A 21,512-nucleotide genomic window follows, 5' to 3' on the forward strand; every position below is an offset into this window, starting at 1 on the left:
CTAGGTGGATTACTTAATTTCTGTAAAAATATGTTATGACATTAAGTTGTCCTCTAAATACTTTAGTTTCGTACCTGGTATGGAAAAAGGAAAAAAAAGTGAGAGGTTGAAGGAACTAACCAGATTTTCCTTTAAAAAAAAAAGATTGCTGAAAAACATGAAAATGTTGACACAGTACCAATATTCAAGAATTTAGCAGTTCTTACCAGTTCCTTCTGAACTGTTCTGTAGAGGACACAGCTATTTTGTTATTACAGGTGGTAACTGTTGTCTCACACAAAGAAATTTCCATGGGAAATAACTTACAGTAGCATCACTACCAATGAGAAAATATTTGCTATAATCATTATTACATTAATTTTAAAGCACATGTAAGGAAAGGCAACTTCCTAGATTTCAGACAATCTTTCTTATGCAAAATAATGTCGGATACTTTTCAACAGAAATTAATAATTCTTTAAGAAAGACATTTAAACTTTACATAGTTTCATCAGTTATAGAATCTTTGTTTCTAAGGTTATTTCTTATGCAGGAGAACGTCTTTTGTTGTCTGTGACCTTCTTTCAATTATGTCTGCTAGTCTGTTCCTGAAGTTCCCAGGTGTATGGATGCATGTTTCCTACTGTTATCCATTAACGCAAATAAGCATAAAAAATTCACTGGAAATTGGCATAGTTTAATCTTATGTTGGATTTCCTTATATTAAAAAAGTAGAATCACTAAAAAATTGTATTTTATAGTATGTGATTTTCATATAGTAGTGATTTTCATCTGACAACTTAGTTAAATGTGCCTTGACTTATCTTTGGCATCAATGGTTTTCTATTTTTATTCTATTTTAAATGTTTGAGTAAAAAGTATCTGCACACTTAGCCATTCTCTTCTATGCACTCTGATGAATAACCAGCAGTAAAGCATTTCCTGAACACAAATATCTACCAACAACATCAAAGCAACATCCAATTATTTTCAAAGAGATAAAGAAAAGCGTATTAGTATGCATAGGGATGCATTACTTTTCAGCTTAATAATAGCTGTGTACTGAAGAGATTGCTAAGAGCAAACACAGACATATTCAAGATGAATGATCTACTTGGAACATTTCAAAGAAATTTTTTTACAACAGCTTTGTCAATCTTCAACTTGTGACTTCAAAGTAGCATTACAACTTGCTATACTGCAAGCAATTTGTGATTACTTATTTTCTACCATACCTAATAGCTGACACAATTTATTCGGGTTGTTTTGGGAATACTTTGTCTCTTTTTTTTTCCTTGGTTTTTTTTTTTTTTTTTAGTAATATATAGGTTTAGTAATATGTAAGTTAAAGAAAAAGAAGAAATAAGCACTGATAAAAAGAATATTTTAGCCTTTAAAATCAGATAGCAGCACTCCTGTGAGTCTTCAATTGTAAACCGGGGTTACATTCATATACTGAAGAGTAGCTAAACAAAGATCTTTAAGCTCTTTTATGAGAAAAACTGTCAGAAAAGGGCCAAAATTATACCTTTCCACAATATCTCTTCTGTGGACTTTTTAGATATTTACATTTAAAAAAATATTGTTTCCCTTCATCCTGTAAAACAAAATTACTTTGAAATTTTCTCTTCTCCATTGATAACAAAGTTTTAAAGCTGTTGCCTCAATGAAAACACTTGATGGATAACGAACAGTGAATTAAAGAAAAGGCTCCCTAATATTTGAAAAGAAAGCTGAAGAAATCCAACTTTTAAACTTGCTGACTGTTCTTTTTTATGTTTCCAAGAGATTAAGAAAACAACTAAATGTTTTTCCTTGGTAAAGATGTAAGGGATGAGAATGAAAACAAGTTCAGAACCTTTTTTTCGACACATTTCACCCTGGGAATAGGACAAAGCTAGTTGATTAATAGAAAAGATGTAATTACTTGGGCATGAAGGAAAGTACACTTCTCAGAAAAGTTGTCATAGCAAAAAGTTAATATATGCAATTTTCTAAGGAAAGGGTACTATTTTTCTAGGCTTCAGACTGGGAAACAGAGTATTTTGATGGGAAACAAAAAAACGAACAATTTAAGGTAGGGCTCAAGTAACCTGACTAAGCTCAGAAATATATTCTCTTCACTAGACTGAATGACACACATTAAAAGCATGACTGCTCTGATAATTGCTCTTAGAAAAAATGTGGTAGAGTTTCATATCAATTTTTTTATAAAACAAGGAGGCATAGCATCACGCCACCAATCACATCTTACATACTGCCATCTACACACTTGTTTGTCCTTGCTTCTAATGATTTGAATTCTTTATTCCCATCTGTGTGCACACAGTGAAAATTTGGGAGCTGTTACAGAAGAAATTCAAAGACTAAAATTAGGTATATAGACATTCACATATACCCCAAGGTGATGCTACATATTGTCTGCCAGAATAGGCACATTTACGTTCTGTAAATGGATATTGTTAGCTTAACCAAAGCCCACAGAACAGTGAGGAACATTTTTAACACATCTGTATGAGTCAGTTTGGAAACTGTTTAACAAAAACTGTTAACACTGTGGGGGATGAGAGGGGGCGCGGAAGGGACAAACTACTGGCTGAAGTGATTCTCTTGTCAAAAGTAGGGATTGCAGAAACCTACGCAGATGATTTTATACTCAGATAGTAAGGGAAGTTCCAAGGAAAATCAATGCTTCTTTCAAAGAAGGCAAGACTAGATGACAGGTGCTTCTCAGAAGGGAATTTGGCCCTACAGAGCTGCATGAAATATCTTGAAATTTGGTTTTCCCAAACAGAACAAAGGAACCACTCTGAAGCCAAATAGCTGGCTGTAAGTTCTGCTTGAAGTTTTCTTCTCTGTATTTAAGCATATCAGCAATTTTATTAACCTCTTAAAGAAAGGAAGATGTCTAGGGAAGGAGGCAGCTAGGACAATGGAATGAGAAACAGTGTCTTCTGCACTGAGGGTGGTTTATAGTGCTAGCCGAGAATTTCTCTCTTCTGTGGCTGGCTGTGAAAGGCTCCCTGATGTCAAGTGGAAAGAACTCTGTAACAGCTAAGGGCTTGTTAGGCAGTCTGGATGTATAGAAGTGAATGATGCTTGTGAGTTTTCGATGTTTGAAGGAAAGTAAAAGCACATGTTTTCTCCCACACTTTTCTCTCTGTCCAGGTGCTGTTTCTGAGATGCTCGCCAGTGTCTTTTTCTGCTATTGCTGTGAAGATCAAAGAAAGAGTGCTGTGTTAACATGTAAGTGCTCAAGGGCTGAGCAGGCAGTCCTAGTCCACTGTCCAATGACAGCATACCAGTGTGTTAGGGGATGGCTTCATCACTCCAGCAAACAAACAACTGCAAAATTTTTGAGGCCTAGAAAATTAATGTCTTATATCTAAAGAAAGTAAAGTAAATTCTTATCCTAATCTTTCAAATGAATTTGAAATAAGACTTCTGAAATTATGGAAACTCTCAATACTGATAAGTCAAATATAGCCTAAACATATAAGCAGTATATGCTTTTAGCAAAATATTTTAGAGAATACAATCCTACAATCTCTTCTACTTACTCAACTCTTTTCATTATTCTGTTGCTTACAAAAAATTAGCACAAGAAAAAACAGTGTGCTACCAAGTGACTTTCTGTGTGAATGAAAATGGAGATATGGTTTTGTAATTGCAATTTTGACTTAAGAGTTGCTTGCTTGGTCTTATGACTGGGAAGAAATTAGACTGTACTCCAATGCTTTCATCAGTGGAATTATGAATTGCCTTCAAATGAGAATTTAAATTCTGATTTTAAAATGTGATTCTTTGAGGACGGAGCTGGTCTTAGTAAATTTAAAATATTAAACAAAAGTAAATATCACTGGTTGATTACAAGAGCTAAACAAACCCCATTGCTATTCTTTAAAATCTGAAGCTGAAAATTTGGATGTGGCACTGGAAAACACTTGTAAATTGTTCTGTCAGGCATTGAAATGTGGTTTTCTTTAAGGTAGAATTTAGAGATTGAGCTGGTTTATTCTTCAGAAAAAAAATTCCTGGTCCTTAATTACTTATCTCATAAATAATTTAGATGATTCATGTTTGCAAAGTACTTTAGAAGGTCAATTTCAATATTTATGTACAAGATTCTCCCAAGACAAGGAAGGGCTATAAATCAAAAATTTTTAACACTTCTGTTTTGAAGACACATTAGCCTGTAAACTGACCCAGATTCTCATGGTGTATGCTTCTGTGATTCAGTCGGTTAGTCAATGTTAAGGAATCAGCAGGTTCACCATTAGGTGAAAATTATTCAGTAAAGTAATTATTAATAAGTATTTCCTATAGTCCTGTCCTCTTGAACACTGCATAAATAAAAACAAGATATTATTTCCACGCAGCAGCTTCTAGAATTTCCAGAAACTGAAAGCCAGACATAAATGCTCTCTTCTGTTTTTCCATTTTTTGGCTAATCTTTCTTTTCCTGAAGCTCCCCTATTTGACCTCTTTTTCATTCCCTCTCACACAAGAGAATTCCACAATGTTAAAAGCTAGCAGAAACCCTGTTGTTCAGATGTGCTTCTGTTTTGGAAAAGAATACTTGCTTATGTCTGAAGAGGAACCTGTCATTATAATCCATATCTCTCTTCTGAACTATCTTCTGAACCTAAGAACTGTCATACTGCGTTATACCACAGGCCAGCATGGCTTGCATCCCATTTTCAACTATGCCAAAAGCAGATACTTATGAGAGGGTAAAAGAACAAAGGAAGCACATAAATGTACTCTGTGCAATGTGCTTACTGTCTCCAACAACTTTCAGCTTAGCCTCAAGTATTTAACAGTCACCATGAATTTCTAGGTAAAGGACTCTCTATGGATTTCTTTGCCATGAATTTGTCCAAAGTCTTTTCAAGCCCATGTAAGTAAACATTATCCATAACAGTGGTAGCAAGGAATTCTACTGCTTAATTACCGGTTAACTTATTTTATTTGGTTTGTACCTGTTACTTGATAGGTTCTTTGGATTTTACCTCATTCTTTTACTGGAATAGAGAGTGAAGATCTAATACCTTTTCTTCTTCAATAAGTCACCTTTATCTCCCTTTGAAGACTTCCAGGCTAAAAAATCTGAGTTTATTTAGAAATGTCTTCATATAGTAAACCATTGTATACATTTTATCACCCTTGCTGGCCTTTTGAGAACCTTTATGAATTTGATTTAAAGTTTTTAGATGCAGGAACCAGACTGCACATAATATTGTAAGTGTGGGCAGACTTTGAGTCGATACAGTAGCATAATAGTTTTCTCAGTTTCATTCTCTCTTCCTTCCTAGCAGTTCCTAAGATTGAATTTACCTTTTCCCTACAATCTTAAAAAAGGGGAGACAGTGATTTCTCATTCAACTGAGTTGATGAATGGAGAATTAACACAACCACAAGAAACCCTGTTGTCTAATAAGTAATCTTATCCAGCATGGGAGGCCATAAATTATTCAATGGGAGCATCAAGGGTGGAAATGTCTCAAGTTCTTTTTGGTTAACCAAGAGTACTAAAGCTAATCTCTTGCACTCAGACAATTTATACTCCTGACTTAGGACACAGGTAGATATCTTGAAGAATGACATCCTATTGCTTCACAAAAAATTTCCAGTTTTGGATGTGGTAGTTGAGGTAAGGAACAGAAGTACCTCCGGAACTATGCTGACATGTAATTTTCGGAAGATGTGGGTAACCGACTGAATCTAGTTAAACTTTTTTTAACTCCTTGTTTGCTACAGCTATGTTTTAGAAGACAGTCATTGTCTGTCCCATTTCCCATGCTCCGTCCATTAAAGAGGTACAGAAAGTTCTGCCTCTGTACCCCAGAGTCAGTGAGCTATCTAAAGAAAAATTAAATGGTGATTAAAGAAAGTGATAGAATCATCAGCTCTGTGGGTGTATCTCACATTTAACCCCAGTTTATAATTCTTAACCTGAAATCCATTCTGGGCTTCTATGTATAGCCAACCCCCTTGAACACCTAAGCATGCAATTATTCACAGTTGCACAGAAAACTAGCTGGCAGGAGCTGATGTGAAATGTAATGGAAAGCTTTTACCATTTTATAGTAATTCTGATTACAGAACAATCAAAATTAGCAAATTTGATTTATTTGATGAGTAAAAATTAATCAGTAAATTGTCTCAGCTGTAACATATTAGCTGTTTTGAAATGATTGAACTTAATAACATTTGCTAAACATGGGATCTGCTATTTTCCTTTTTTAATCAGTACATTACAATGCAATCTGGTTTTGATCTCATTAATTCAGAGAACATCCTTGTACTTAAAATCATGTTCTTATGAGCATGTCACATCCAACACCTTTTACCACAGCTCTTCTAGTCCTTGTTACTGCTGTAGAATTTTATAAGACATGATCTTTAAATATCCACTCAAAAAAGTTAACAAAAGCCCAACAGTATAAGTCAAATGATCCCCAACTTATATTTAAGTAATTTTTATGTAAATTCCATCAGCAATTTCTGTTCTAATCATAAAAATCCCAATATCAATTCACTGTTTCACTGCATGACTTGTTCAACTCCAAACACCAGCTCAGTGACTTGTGTGAACAGTTTAAACAAATGTTAAACAAGGTTCATGTTTGAAATAACATAGATAGATTGTGTTTACCATGCTTCTAAACTGCAAAACTTTGGTGAGAGAAAACTCCTTTAGAAACTGGAGGAAATGTGGCCAGTTAACAATTTCATTAAAAATTATTAATGTAAATATTAGATACAGTTTAGCGCACTGCTTATTTCATGATAGATCACCTCATTCTTGCAATGATATCATGAGTTTTGCAGCTTGGTTGAAGTCTCAATCCTCTTTCCGTGACAAGTAAGGGCTATCTTATTTGCTCATCTATTTTTAAATACACTTTCTTGGAGGACAGTCATGGTAATAACATTTTTTTTTCTTTTCCATAAGAAGTCTGACATGAAAAAAGAGTAATTCTCCATTAAATGGCATTAAATGGCAATTGTCCTCTATAGCCCACTCATCAAGAGTATGGGGAGAAACGTAAGCTATTGACTCACACCTGGTAACTGAGAAAATCAAAACTTGTTATTATGTAACTTCATGACAAATGTGTTTTTTCCTCCAGGAATTCCTCTATGAATAGACGCAGTTTACTTCTTTCGAGGTCAGTCTCTATTTTATTTTTAGCAAAGGTCTTGGGAAGTGCATCAGTCTATGCACCTTGTGGACAAGCATTTAGAAATAGATTGAATTTCTGATCCTATTACTATGTCCCATTAAGCTTGATATCAAATTTTGCTGAGAATACAAGGATTATCCAGAGATGTAATACAGGATCTTGTACAGGAAAAAACATTTAATTCCTTCAGCCTTTCAAATGATAAACAAAGGAAATAAAAGATGGTGGAATAGGGCCTTACACTCACAGCTGCTATGAGCTAATTCTCTCAACACTTACCAAGCCTCTTGCACATTCAAATTACAAAATAATTGTAGTTTAATTTTTTGCCAGAAGGTGTAGTTTCCATCCAGCACTATGAAAGATGAAAGAGGAAATTTCTGTTCTCAGGCATCTCACTGCTGAATATCCTGAGCCATCACAGGTGGTAAGGATTGAATCAACTCTTTATTCTCTCCCTTTGAGGCTTCTTCTGTCTTACTTGTGGATTAGCTTTCCACCTTGTATGAGTAATTAATTCAGAAGATTTAACAGACTCATTGTGTGTTCAGGACAATGTGCTAGTTCAGGAATTCAGGACACAGATAGTTGTATAGCACATGTAGAGGCTTGTTGCACCCATAAATTCAAAGTATACTAAGCAGGATATAACTAATATTTGCTTTCTTTGAAGACATAAATAAGCACACTAAAATAGGTTAACCAGTGACATTGTATAACATTTTGTAACAAAGTTAAGCAGAAGTATATAAATAATACATAATCACAAAGGGATAAATGGAGACTGTGGTATAATTTCACAAACAGGGTACAGCAGAACATGTGTGAGTAGCAAAATTTGCAAGGTAAGAACAAAGGGTGTAGAACAGCCAGGAAATACACCTTGTGAAACAGCAATAATCCTGTAGAAGTAGTAGGAAAGATATCTGATGGACACACAACAAGTCTTTGTCTTAAAATTAAGGTAGTCTGTGTGAGGAGCAGATGAGATCACCCCCTTATTTTTGTGGAAGGGGAGAGGACTATAAAAAAATCAACAATGAAAGGATGGGGAAGAAAGAAGATGTTCACTTCATTTCAGGCTTCCCTCGCTGAAGAGCTCTCAAGCCTGATCATTAAGACCTTCAAGGACCACAGTCATCAGTGCTAAACTACACAGCACCAGCTCTAAAGTACTGTACGTTCACAGCTGATGTGGGGTATAACTGGGAAGGGCCAATTGTTTGAAAATGTAATGATAATGACTGATAATGAATAAGAACTAACCATTGGCTGGTGCTATTACTGATCAAAGCCACTCTAAATGTCTTTTGAAGTATGAAACAGATCTTGATGATTGACTTATTGTTTAACACTCCCATCACATAGAACTCTAATTCCGCAACTGATAATTATATACATAAATATATATATCTATAAGTGTATATATATATATATATATATGCTGTGGTGCTTTGATCCCAGACAGCAACTAAGCACTGACCAAGCTGCTCGCTCACTTTCTCCCACAGCAGGATGAGGGAGAGAATTGGAAGGGCAAAAGCAAGAAAAACTTGTGGGTGAAGGTAAAGACAGTTTATTAAGCAAAGGGAGGAAAAAAAGGAAAAAACACCCCAAATGATGCAAATGTAATCACTCACCACCGCTGACCAGCAGAATGATGCCTAGACAGTCTGAGCAACGGCTACTTTGGAAAGACTCCACTCGCGTTTTATTGCTGAACAGGACGTAACATAGTATGGAATATTCCTTTGGTCAGTTGGGGTCAGCTGTCCTGGCTGTGCCCCATCCTAATGTCTCGCCCACCCCCAGCCTACTCTCTGGGAGGCAGCGTGAGAAACAGAAAAGGCCTCAATGCTGTGCAATCACTGTTCAACAATAGCCAAAACACGGTTGTGTTATCAACGCTGGTTTAGTCACAAATCTAAAACACAGCACCACAGAGGGTGCTATGAAGAAAATTAACTCCACCCCATCTAGAGCCATATACCTATACATTCAGTTGAAACAATTGTAAACTGCTTATCTGTTCAACCTGCTCTGTCTCTATGTTACTATGGACAGAAATGCTATTTGAGAAATGCTATCATAAGTCCTTGCTTACTCCATCATTCCTACTGTGAGAGCTGTTCTATAGCTTTGACTGTCTTTGTTGAATCCTTGCATTCTCTCCAGTCCTCTAGATCTGTTTTCACTCAGGGAAACAAAACTATCCACTGTGTTTAAGGTGTGTTCAAAATTTGGATTTATACAGTAGTGTAACAATGTTATTTAGTTTTATTCTATATTCATTTCCCAATAACTTCAAACATACACTTTTCTTTTTTTAATTGCTGCTGATTATTATCTTTGTATGATAACAGGCCTTTCTATTACACCCCAAGAGCTCACTCTTGAGTGATAATGATCAAATCACAGAAAATAACTTTATACATGAACTAGGAATGTTTTCCCTGCCATGTGCACCACTTGACATTTAGCTACACGAAACATCACTTGCCATTTTACTGTCCAGTCACCCGGTCTCTTAAGGTCCTTTTGTAATTCTTAGCCATTAACCCTTGTCTTCACCACCTTAATTAACATAATGTTGTTAACAAAATCACCTCAGTAGTCTCTCCTTTTTCTAATAATGTCTTAATATGTTGAATGTCATAGCTCCCAGACAAAGTTCCTGTGCAATGTAGGAAGACCTCCTTTTACTTTAAGGACATTTATCCCTGTCCTCTGTTTTAAGCTACTTTTTAGTTATGCCAAGATTTTCCCTCTTAAAGAATAATTGCATATATTCTTTAAGTGCCTTGCTAGAGGAATCTGACAAACAAGTATGGTTTGGGGAAATTCAGATAAATAGATGCATATATTCATAATTTTCCATGTGTTTATTGAGTTCTTTTGAGAGTTCTAATACCCTGGCAAGACAGGGCTTCTCTTTATCCAAGCAATGCTGACATTTCCCTAGGAAGTTATGCTTACTTATGCCTACCAGTTCTATTCTTTACCATATCTTCTATTATTTTGCTGATTGCTGGGCTTTTTGGTGTCTTGCTCCCTGGATATTCCTTTTTTTTTTAAAAAATAAGCATCATTTAGCAACCTTCTTCACCTTTAATTAGTTTAAAAACTGTTCAGCCAGCCACCTTTGGCTAGGTTTTTGTATGACAGTCAAAAAGCACTTATTTCATTGAAGTGGCAAAATGTTTCCCAATTGCTTTTAGTATCATTACTCACAGAGCAGTTACATGGACTAATCAAGTTATCCAAGACTGAAGTGAGCAAATAGACCAAGAATATACTCACAGAGGTTATAAGAGAGAAAAAGAAGCAGTATTGTCTCATAATTCAAATACCTTTCTGACAGAAGTCAGTAAAAAAATAAGATATCAAAGCAGAATGAAATTAAGAGTGACTAAATAAAATCAAAAGACTCATTTTAAAGGCAATATTAAACTACCCAACCAGGAGTTTTCACAGCATTTGCAAGCACAGAAGTTATCCTGTCCCACATAATAGCCAACTAGTAACTGATCTTATCAAAAGATTAAACTATTTCCACTATTCCATTATTTCCATCAGTTCAAAGATCAGCTCAATTTGAAGATGAGAACATTTACAGGGTTGGAGAAAAAGCATACACTTGCTTATATGTCCCATGCACTGAGCAGGTCAACTGTTTCTCCACCAGTTTTGTGAAAATAGGATTCTCTTCTGTGAGGAACCGGCTTATAGCACTAGGTGATAGTCTAGTGCCTCTGTAAAGGCACCGGTAAGAAACCAGATATGAGACATGGGTATGCAGCCTTGCTACCACAGCTGGCCTCTCAGCACAGACATAAATAGTGATATCATGGAGGGTATCCTACTGCTGTATAAAATCATCATTGTAAACCCTTATGTTACAGAACAGATGTAGCAACATTTCAAAAACACTGAATAAGAAGGTTTGGAAGCAACCTCATAAGTCTTTGATTTCAATGTTCATCTGTTAAATGTAGTCACACAATATAATTTTACCTAAATGGCTCCTCTTAAGGCAAGGGAGATAAGGACAGACCTATTTATTTTGCCAAGTCTGTTTTAGGTAGGTAAAGTGTACAGCTGGTTCGGGGACAGACTATATCCACAGGTATATTTGTTGCAAATCAGAACAAAAGTGTTACCAAAGGACATCAGCAGGTCCCTGTAGCAGCACAAGCCATCTGAGAGAATAACTGAATTGATATAGCACATGCAGCTAATAGCTTGGTTTCAAGCATGTGACATTTTTGTTAACTTTGCATGCTTAAGTTTAGCTGAGAAACAAATAAAAGCAAACCCAGCACACTACGTTTTCAAGAGATTCTGACCTGACTGAATGCTAGAATAGTTTTCCTCTTTAATATGAGGCTTATATGAATGAAATGCTGAGCAGTTATTACTGAAACAACCACATATAGTATCAGATTTCTTAATTACAAGGAAATGAGAAATATCATCACTCATCTGCCCACACATTTCTGCCTAGGTAGTCATTTAGTTTGATCATTGGTCCATAATCATTTGACTTCCCAGTACACTAAGGGATCCACCAATCTTTTCTCTACTGTCTGCACAGGCCTTGGAATAGCACACACAAAACTTTTAATAACATGCTTGGAAAAAAAATAAATCCAAAATGTGTTCCTGTTCCTTTATGTTAACTTCCTTCATGATGCACTTTCCAACAATTGCTATTTTTTACCTTGTCACCTAGATGAACTGGCTGCTCATTGCTTGGATAACTTTACTCTTTGCTGGGTAAAACACTAGCTGGATGGCCGGGCCCAAAGAGTTGTGGTGAATGGAGTTAAATCTAGTTGGCAGCTGGTCACAAGTGGTGCTCTCCAGGGCTCTGTGTTGGGGCCAGTCCTGTTTAATATCTTTATCAATGATCTGGACAAGGGGGTCAAGTGCACCCTCAGTAAGTTTGCCAAGTTGTGCGGGAGTGTTGATCTGCTGGAGGGTAGGAAGGCTCTGCAGAGGGGTCTGGACAGGCTGGATCGATGGGGCAAAACCAATTGTATGGGGTTCAACAAGGCCAAGGGTTGGGTCCTGTACTTGGGTCACAACAACCCCATGCAACACTACAGGCTTGGGGAAGAGTGGCTGCAAAGCTGCCCAGTGGAAAAGGACCTGGGGGTATTGGTTGATAGCCAGCTGAATATGAGCCGGCAGTGTGCCCAGGTGGCCAAGAAGGTCAATAGCATCCTGGCTTGTATCAAAAATAGTGTGGCCAGCAGGACTAGGGAAGTGATCGTGCCCCTGTACTTGGCACTGGTGAGGCTGCACCTCGAATACTGTGTTCAGTTTTGGGCCCCTCACTACAAGAGAGACATTGAGGTGCTGGAGTTTGTCCAAAGAAGGGCAACGAAGCTGGTGAAGGGTCTAGAGCAGAAGTCTTATGAGGAGCGGCTGAGGGAACTGGGGTTCTTTAGCCTGGAGAAAAGGAGGCTGAGGGGAGACGTTATTGCTCTCTACAACTACCTGAAAGGAGGTTGTAGAGAGGTGGGGGTCGGTCTCTTCTCCCAGGTAACAAGTGATAGGACGAGAGGAAATGGCCTCAGGTTGCGCCGGGGAGGTTTAGATTGAATATTAGGAAAAATTTCTTCACCAAAAGTGTTGTCAAGCACTGGAACAGGCTGCCCAGGGAAGTGGTTGAGTCACCATCCCTGGAGGTATTTAAAAGTCATCTAGATGTGGCGTTTAGGGACATGGTTTAGTGGTGGACTTGACAGTGCTAGATTAATGGTTGGACTTGATGATCTTAAATGTGTTTTCCAACCTAAATGATTCTATGATTCTATGAGCTGGCTTTTGTAGCCGGCTATCTTCTAACCTTAGATCCCTCCAAGAATTATCACCAGAGGCTTAAAGAGGCAGAAACTAGTAAGCAGGAGTGCTGGACCCTTACAGAGAAAGGGAGGGTTGCTGTAAAAGGAAAAAACTTTGTGACTTAGTAATGACTACTATAATACAGGGACTTCATTCCAACCTTGTTTCCAATGTTTTTTCCCTTCTCCTTTACTCCTATTTCTCCCTACTTTACTTTAAAACCAGATCTTAAAATGATCTGCCAGGAATGAAAGTTCTGTTTATACAAGGCTTGGAAAGAGGATAGCAGAACAGATGACCATGTTGAAACAAGCATAAAGAGAATGAGAATGAAGTGAAGTGTTCTTCAAAATGGCAAGACAGACAAACATTGGTGACCTTCATGCAAACTGTCTCCAAAGTCAGTGCAGTTACACCAGAATGTTTATTTTTAATTTTGTTCTCTAATAAAGCAGCAGCATTTTCCAACCTCAAAAAAGTCATCTCTATTTACTCAGCTGTATTATTGCTATTAATAATTTATAAAGCATCATAAATTTGTACAGTGTTTTACAACTAGAGACATATTCTATACCTAAAAGAGTTCAGGTACAGAAGGCAAATTACATACTGATAAAGCAGCACCTCACTTAACTGAGAGAATCAGGAGATATTACAATAGAAGAAACAAGACAGGAAATATTACAACAGAAGAAATGAGATATATTTCCAGTGAAGGGTTTCCAAGAAGGGCTTAAAGAAAAGGACGTTTTTCAGTTGAGCAAGGCTTTACTTGATAATAATTCCCTATCTAGTTCTGTAGCTAACTGAAAAAGTTCAGTCAGGTCAAACCAAAATGGAGATAATTCCAGGTCCAACAAAATTATTATGTTGAATTAACTTGAAGAAAAAAAAATATTCCCATTCAATCTTATTAAATATTCTGTTTCCCAACTTTGTCTCAGAAATCCCAATGTATATTGCTCTGACAGTCTCAGTGGCATAGTTTGAAAATAACTGTCTCTAATTAAAGTTAAGTTTTTTTCATTTCACCATGAAAAACTGTCACAACCAAAATGCTAATCCATCTAGAAATATCTTGAAAGTTTTTGTTTGTTTGTTTCCTTGGATTGTCTCAGTGTCTTTGTAATTTTACACTTAGTTAATTCTTCCACAACATCATTTTAATTATACTACTTAGGAAAATAAATAAAAATCAGATAATAAAGATTTTTTTTCTTCTTCTTGGGGATTAAGAGAGATGTAGAACTGACTCAGAGGTAAGGGACAAAGGACAGACTAGTTTGGAACTTCTGTGATACAAACAGAATTAAGGACAAGAATTACAGGAAAGTAAGTGTTTCTATTGAAAATCAAGAAGCAAGAGAAGCTTCTAATACCTTCAAGATATGAGCCTTAGTATAGCCCACACATCTAGAAAAGAAAAGATGTAGGCAGAAGTAATTTTGCTGAGTTGTTACCCTTACCTTTCATGTATATTAAAAATTCCAACCATGGCTGAAGTACAGGAAGTCATCCTGTACTTTCAGGAACCCTTTCCAAAAAGAACAAATGTAGAAAATGCATTTCTCAACCAATTCCTTTTCCCTCACAGTGCAAGTCACCTGTTCTAGCACAAACCTGAAAAACACTTATCTCCTGAAACTTCTCCAGACTCCACAAAATTTGAACATAAGATCTCACAAAACTTTCCTCACTCCAGGAAAATCCACACAAAGCAGAGACCAAGAACCAATATGTGTCTCTGAATGAATGCAACCAGAACATAAACATAAGATTTTATAGAGACATACAGAAAGCAGTTCCCCTAAGGAATCCATCAGCTACTACAGGAAAAGCTATAATAAAATACAGTTGACTAGGGATTGTTTCCTTCACCTTGTGATTTTTGCAACAAAGGGTGTAAAGTTTGTGAAAAACAGAGTTACTTTTAAAGCACGCTTCAAGTTCATTTTCTATGGAGATCTATCCTTTCCACTAATGGAAGCATGGATCTTTTGTGAAAAACAGTTGTAAAGTGATTAAGAGTTAATGTAATTACACCATCATAAGAGAAGACAAGAATACTTTTAGCTGTCCCTGCTCCACGTTGTTGCTAACAACTAAGAAGATCCCACACTTACACTAACAATAGATTTTCCTTTCCCTACAATTCTGTGGATAATACTGATTGTTAAAAAAGAAAGCATCCTGTGCCTATTCAGCTAACGTAGGCATCAATGAAGTATGAAAATATCCTTGGGAAACCAAAACAGCTAAAATAATTTTTCTGAGTTTTTTTTTTTTAGAACAGAATAGAATAGAATAGAACAGAACAGAATGGAACATAATAAAATAGACTATTTCAGTTGGAAGGGACCTAAAACGATCATCTAGTCCAACTGCCTGACCAGTTCAGGGCTGACCAAGTTAAAGCATATTGTTAAGGGCATTGTCCAAATGCCTCTTAAACACTGACAGGCTTGGGGCATCGACCACCTCTCTAGGAAGCCTGTTCCAGTGTTTGACCACCCTCTTGGTAAAGAAATGCTTCCTAATCTCCAGTCTAAACCTCCCTGGCACAGCTTTGAACCATTCCCACACATCCTATCGCTGGATACCAGGGAGAAGAGATCAGCACCTCCCTCTCCCCTTCCCCTCCTCTGGAAGCTGTAGAGAGCAATGAAGTCACTCCTCAGCCTCTGTTTCTCCAAACTAGACAAGCCCAAAGTCCTTAGCCGCTCCTCATAGAACATTCCTTCCAGCCCTTTCACCAGCTTTGTTGGCCTCCTCTGGATGCATTCAAGGACCTTCACATCCTTCTTAAATGGTGGGGCCCAGAACTGCACACAGTACTCAAGGTGAGGCTGCACTAATGCTGAATACAGTGAGATAATCATCTCTTTTGACTCGCTGGTTATACTGTTTGATGCATCCCAGGATGCGGTTTGCCCTCTTGGCTGCCAAGGCAGACTGCTGACTCATAGTGAGCCTGCTGTCAACCAGCACCTCCAGATCCCTTTCTGCAGAGCTGCTCTCCAGCCACTCCTCTCCCAATTTATATTTGTGCCCGGTGTTACTCCATCCTAGGTGCAGAATCCAGAATTTGGACCTGTTAAATTTACTCCCATTAATCATAGTCCAATGCTCCCATATATCTAGATCCCTCTGCAAGACCTCCTTTCCCTCAAAAGAGTCAACAGCACCTTCCAGTTTGGTATCATCAGCAAACTTGCTAATGCATCCGGATTGTTGATAAATATATTGAACAGGACTGGCCCTAGAATTGAACCCTGAGGAACACTGCTGGTGACCAGTCATCAGCCAGATGTAAACCCATTTGCTACAACCCTTTGAGCTCTGCCCTTCAGCCAGTTCTTCACCCAGTGCACCATAAACCCACTCATCCCACAGTTGGACAACTTGTCCAGAAGGATGCTGTGAGGGACAGTATCAAAAGCCTTACTGAAATCCAGAAAAACTACATCCACCGCCTTCTCTTCATCCACTAGGTGGGTAAACTTATCATAGAAGGATATCAAATTAGTTAAACAGGACTTTCCCTTTGTGAACCCATGTTGACTGTGCCTGATGATTGCATTATTCTTTAAATGCCTTTCAGTAGTACCTAGTATGATCCTCTCCATAATTTTTCCAGGAACTGAGGTTAGACTAACAGGTCTGTAGTCCTCTGGGTCTTCCCTCACACCCTTTTTGTAGATTGGAATAACACTGGCTAGCTTCCAGTCAACAAGGACCTCCCCAGACTCCCAAGACCTTTGGTAGGTGATCAAGAGGGGTCCTGCCATAACATCCGTGAGCTCCTTCAGTACTCTGGGATGAATCCCATCAGGCCCCATGGATTTAGGAACATTCGGCTGATACAGCTGGCCCCTTACAATTTCAGTGTCCGCAAATGGAAAGTCACTGTTCCCACACTCATGGTCCTCTGACTCAGGGGACCGGGCAGCCCAAGGTCTATCAGTATTATTAAAGACTGAGGTAAGAAAAGCATTGAATGCCTCCCCTTTTTCTTCATCCCTATTAGTCAGATGACCAACTTCAACAAGTATCTGTCCAACATTTTCTTTAGACCTCCTCTTGCTATTAACGTACTTAAAAAAGCCCCTATTGTTATCTGAAACAACACTTGAAACAACTGGCCAGTTTCAAGTCTAATTCAGCTTTGGCCTTCCATGTCTTCTCCCTGCATATACAAACCACAGCTCTGTACTCTTCCTGCAAAGCCTGACCTCGCTTCCAGAGATTATACAATTTCTTTTTCCTCTTGAGCTCCATGAGGAGTTCCCTGTTCAGCCAAGCTGGTCTTCTGCCCCACTTGCTTGACTTAGGACACAGTGGAATTGCCTGCTCCTGTGTTTCTGAAATGTGGTTCTTAAAGACTGACCAGCTGTCGGGGACTCCTAAGCCCTCAAAAGCAGATTCCCAGGGTACTCTGCTAAATAGCTCCCTGAATAGCTTAAAGTTTGCTCTCCTGAAGTCCAGGGTAGCAACTCTGCTGTCCTTTTTTCTCCTTACAATGAAAATTTTAAACTGAACCATTTCATGATCACTGTGGCCAAGACAGCCACTTACATCACATCCCCCACGAGCCCTTCTCTATTCACAAATAGCAAGTCTAGGAGGGCATCTTTCCTAGTTGGCTCACTGAGTACCTGTGACAAGAAGTTATCTCCTACAAACTTCAAGAATTTCAAAGACCTGCTTGTCACAGCAGTATGATATTCCCAGTTGATGTCTGGGAAGTTGAAATCTCCCATAAAGACGAGGGCTACTGATCCTGAAATTTCTCTTAATTGCCTATAGAATAACTCATCAGTGCTTACATCCTGGCTGGGCGATCAGTAGTAGACACCCACTACCACATATCCTCTGTTTTCCATCCCCCTAATCCTCACACAGAGGCTCTCAACAACATCATCGCTAACGGTAAGGGCTGTACAATCAAACGTCTCCCTTACATATAGTGCGACACCTCTACATCACCTGCCCTGCCTGTCCCTCCTGAACAGCCTATAGCCCTCCATCCCAGCACTCCACTTGTGGGACTCATTCCACCAAGTCTCATTTATACCAATAATATTGTAGCTCTTTTATATATATGTAAATGCTAAGATCAAGATGGCAGCTGAGATCAAGTATTCCTGGGGTAAGTCATACCATGCACTGGCAGAATGTTGGGGGAAAGGGACCTGCATTAGTAAGCCTCAAGAGAAAGACTTGGATATATCCAAGTCATCCTTCCATAAAAATAATTGAGACTGAAGTGCTTTGTCATGTTTTTTTTCTTTTGATTTTGTAATCCATGTATCCACAAAAATAAAATTTCTGCCTCTCTGTATAAAAATAGCCCCTCCATTACTGCTTTTTCAAAGGGGAAAAAAAACCCCTAAGTATTTCTCCTGCCTATAATCTTCATGTAATTACAGTTTTCTGAGTATTCCTTTTTGGCACCAATTAACTCTTATTTTTAATGTTGAAAACATCTATGCTCACTCTCAAAATATTGTTTTACACATTACCTTGTGTATTTGTATGGTGGGGCAAAAATGTCATATCCATATTACTAACTAGTTTAGCACTTTTTCTGGTCAAAATGAAACAATAGCTTGATTTTTTTTGCCTGTTGTTCTTTTGTTCATTTCACCAGATGTTTCAGCTTCAAAAAAATATAATTAGACTTTAAAAGTCTAAGTGCCAAAAATGTTTTAATGGAAACTTCAGCTATTCAGGTTTCACTTGCACAGAATTGAATGATATATTCCTTGTATAAGTCTCTTCTCTTTTTTGGTTCACAAGAACATGAGACCTTCCAAACATTTTGAAATTCATATATGATTAGCAATACTCTATGAAGTATCCAACTGTTTCTATATTAAGAAAGAGGGTTTTTAAACTTACCTATGATCTTTTTTTCCTGTATTTAGTTTCTTCAAGCTTCTTCAGCTTGCAGCAACTGAATTTAGACTGTGAACATTGAGTGACCACCAATGGCTTGCATTAAGCAGGAAAAGAAAAAAATCCCCACACCATGACAATGTGGAGACTGGTCTTGACAGATTCACTAACCTTCTCCAGAACAGCAAAAAGAACAGAAATCTATCAATATATTAAAAGAAGCTTCTGCCCAAGCAAAACCCCCATTTTAAACAATGATAAAGATAAGCCAAATTCTGTTTGGAATATCCTTCAGTATGGAAGACTTGACTTCTCATCTTTGGCTCTGAAATCCCAATTTGGCAGATCCAACCAAAAAAGTGAGAAAAAGACAGGGTTGGGTAAAAATCAATAGAACCGTACTCCATGAATGCTTTAGTGATTTGTACCACTAGATTTTGTTCTATCTTCAAGATTAAAGACTTCATCAATATTTTTAATGTGCATCTGTTGCTAATACTTCTTAGTGGAAATTGCTGGCAAGTAAATTTTGGTTGACTACAGACGTATAATATTTTGGTTCAACTACTGAACAAAAAACTCCTTAAAATTATTTAGAATCATAAAACTCTACAGTCTTCCTTGATCAAAGAAAAATTTTAACCTCAGATTGAATGAATGACAGTTAGTACCTACTGTACAGCTAAAAATAAGGCAACAAGAAAGGCAAAGAAAAGAGAGAAAAGGCAAAGAGAGAGTTCCTTAAAAGCCTGGCTGCCAGGAAAAGTGGTGGGTGCTGTCAATTCATTTCATGAATCTCGCTCTGACCTTCAGTAGAAAGCAAGGCTTTAGAATAATAGTCCTAAAGGCGGTTTTGAGATAGGTGAAGCCAAAACTTTATCTCATGTTTCTGTCCCTCCACCAGGCACAGAAAAAGCATCGCTGTTTTCTAATTAACTATGGTTCTCTTGTCACCAAATTAGAACATCAGAGGAGATCCACGTTGTAGCCACACACATATATTGTGTAAAGAGAGACACTATCCTGGGGTTTGAAAGGGGAACTATCTTCCTACTTATTAAGGCTAATTTCACAGCAGGTAAGTCCTTATTTTTCTTCTGGTGAAAGTTCAGATGGAATTATGCATCTTTTGTTTCTTAAAAAAAAAAATCCATTAATATTTACTGTAGCCCACAGGTACAACTTTTGCTATTCCTAGAAAAAGGTCACAGGCTTCGTACTGACCTCACAGTGAAAAGTTGCAGGACTTGATGAGGTCTATCTTGGCCAGAGACATTTTTAGCTTGCTTTAACAGTGGTAACAATTGTGTTACCAGGAGTGTAAAATGGAGTGTCAAATATGTAAAATAATGACTCTATTTGCTGTATACTAGTCAATACTCACACATAAGGCTGCAGGGGTATTGAATTTTTTTAATAAAGTTTTCTGGAGTATTGAATTTTTTTAATAAAGTTTTCTTAAGATGAGAAAGCTTGTTGTAATACAGAAAAAAAGAAAAATCAAAAACCAAACCCACACATTCTAATTCTATGGTAGCATGGTAGATTGAAAAAGAATAATATTCTTTTGACGGGTCTTACACAATACAGACTGCAAGACATTACCATCACCTGGGAAACATGTATTGCATGGTTCAGCTGTGGGAAACCTATATGAAAGACCAAAATGTCTATACTGAAACATTGCTTATAACCTTATTTTGGAATGGCAGGAGTTAAAATTTTTGATCAAAATCTTAAGACCCTCTTCAGAATAACAGCATTCTTAACATTTAGCATTTTCATCACTCTCACCATCAAAGCCAAGAGTTCACATAGACCATTTTCCAGGCTTATTTCAAGTCTAGTCATGAGAATTATGTGGATACAGTTTCAGCACCTTATACCTGGAGAAACAGTGAAGCCTGCATTGCTACTTTGACCTTTTCAGTATTCTGTGATTTGGACAACCATCTCTGTTCTTCTTTACAATTGCATGAACCTGGGAGTAACAGCACAAATCTAAAAAAGGTCAAGTCAGTACAGCAAAGTTCAGTTTGACAGAATAGCCTAGACATTCAAACCTAGATAGAATCTCTACCATATAAACATTAAAAGAAATTAACAACTACAAGTAGCATCACAGTACATCCCCTGGAGTGTAAAACAACTTTTGGTTGAAAACAAAAAAATCAAACCCCAGTTAGTGATTTGCATTCCCACAGAGAGCCTGTGGTGCTGACCCAGGTAGTGGAATTGCACCCATGGGTTACACTTTTATAAACAGTTCCTCACCCTGCAAAGGCTTCCTGCATAATAAATGAGGAGACTAAGTTATTTAAAAAAAAAAAAAAAAAGCAACATATAGTGTAATAAAATGGCTAAGATGGATTCACGTTATGCTGAGCTCTACACATAGATTTTTAAAGAACACTTTTTCTTAGATCATCAAAAAAGTCCATCCTTAGACAGTGTTTTTTCTTTTTTATAGACCTGCCCCTGAGCATTAAGTGAGAGCATACATATCAAGATCTTTATTCTTCAGTTTTCAGCTGACTATAATGCAGTATGAATATATTTTCAGTCCAGCAGTAAAGATACAGCTCTTCAGGCCAG

Source organism: Mycteria americana, chromosome 2 (assembly GCF_035582795.1).
Source record: "Mycteria americana isolate JAX WOST 10 ecotype Jacksonville Zoo and Gardens chromosome 2, USCA_MyAme_1.0, whole genome shotgun sequence".
In the NCBI taxonomy this organism is placed as follows: Eukaryota; Metazoa; Chordata; class Aves; order Ciconiiformes; family Ciconiidae; genus Mycteria; species Mycteria americana.